Genomic DNA, 1374 nt, shown 5'->3' on the forward strand with positions numbered 1-1374 from the left:
GCAGAAAAACTAAAAAACAAAAAACAAAAAAAAACGAAGATGAAGTTGGTTGAGAGAGAGAGAGGAGGGTGGGCATGTCGTCGCCAACCCAGACCGTTGCTTCTTTGGCAACGGTCTCAGCCACCTCCAGTTTTTGTGAGCCGACGACGTGTACCTAGCATGCGTGTATGGTCTTTCCGCTCCCGCCCTCCACGGACCATCGTTCGGGCGCGCCGGAGTTTGACGTGGTTTTCGGGCCTCTGCAAGAACCGTTCGGCGGCGCAGAAGATGGCATATTGATAAGCTTACACGTGGAGGATCATGGCCAATGTCCAGAGATTTGTTGGTCGGCGTCTTGGCCCGCCCCCAGGCACCTAGGCGTTGGCGAACAATTCGCGTTCCGCAGGCCGCAGGGACAGGCGCTTGTGTCTGGTGGGTTTTCTGCTGCTTGGTGGGTTGCGGTGGGTTGGTGGGTGTGTGGGTGATGAGCGAGCCATGTGCGGCGGATGGTGGGTTCAAGGGGGGCGGAGGGGCGAGAAAAAGGCAGATGGTCGCGATCCCGAAAGATGGTGCGCAGGCGGCATGCCATCATCGGATGGCAACAAGCATCGCCCGCGACTCGGTTTGTACGACAGTCGGGCTTGATACCGGGTTCGGGTCGATCGAAGACCCCGAGAACAGAGTGGAGACGGGTGAGGTGCAAGACCACCTGAGGCCGTCAGCACCAGGACTCATTAGCACAGGACTCGTTAGGTGGTGCTACAGACAGCGCGCGCCAGCACCACCACCAGCAGCTCCAAAGTCCCAGGGCCTAAGGGCCTAGGGCCTGCGCGCGCCGCATGGCAGTGGCCCCACTTGACGGGAGACAACCTCGCTTGCGGCTCTCGACAATTTGCTTGCTCCCCCACCTGCCTACCTGGCAACTGGGCACCCAAGGCACCACAACCACAGGTAGGTATCTGGGTATCTACCTGTCAGCCTAGTGACCCATTGGGCGGTCATTTTTACGGCGCCTGCAGTGAGGTGCCCACCCCTTCCCCCTTCCATCGCTTCCCTGCATGGTCGTGTCGATACCTGCCCTGTCGACACACGCCCAACCCAACATGCTCAACATGCTCAACTTGCTCATTGTTGCTCGCGTGGCGCTCGACAGGTGCAGGTCGACGACAGCTGCGTGAGACGAGCCGAGCATGTTTTCGACCAACGAAACAGCGACCTTGATAAGAGCCTCCAGCGCTTCTTTCTCTCGCGCTGCTCTCGTTTCCCTCGTCGAGGCCTGACAAAAAAAAAAATGCCGCAAGAACTCTCCATGTCTGGCTTCAAGGGGGGGGAGGGAGGTTTTTCACAGAACACCACCCACCCCCCTCCCCCCTTGTATAAAAAAAAAAAAAAAAA

This window comes from Verticillium alfalfae, genomic scaffold, assembly GCF_000150825.1.
Source record: "Verticillium alfalfae VaMs.102 supercont1.15 genomic scaffold, whole genome shotgun sequence".
NCBI classification, from domain to species: Eukaryota; Fungi; Ascomycota; class Sordariomycetes; order Glomerellales; family Plectosphaerellaceae; genus Verticillium; species Verticillium alfalfae.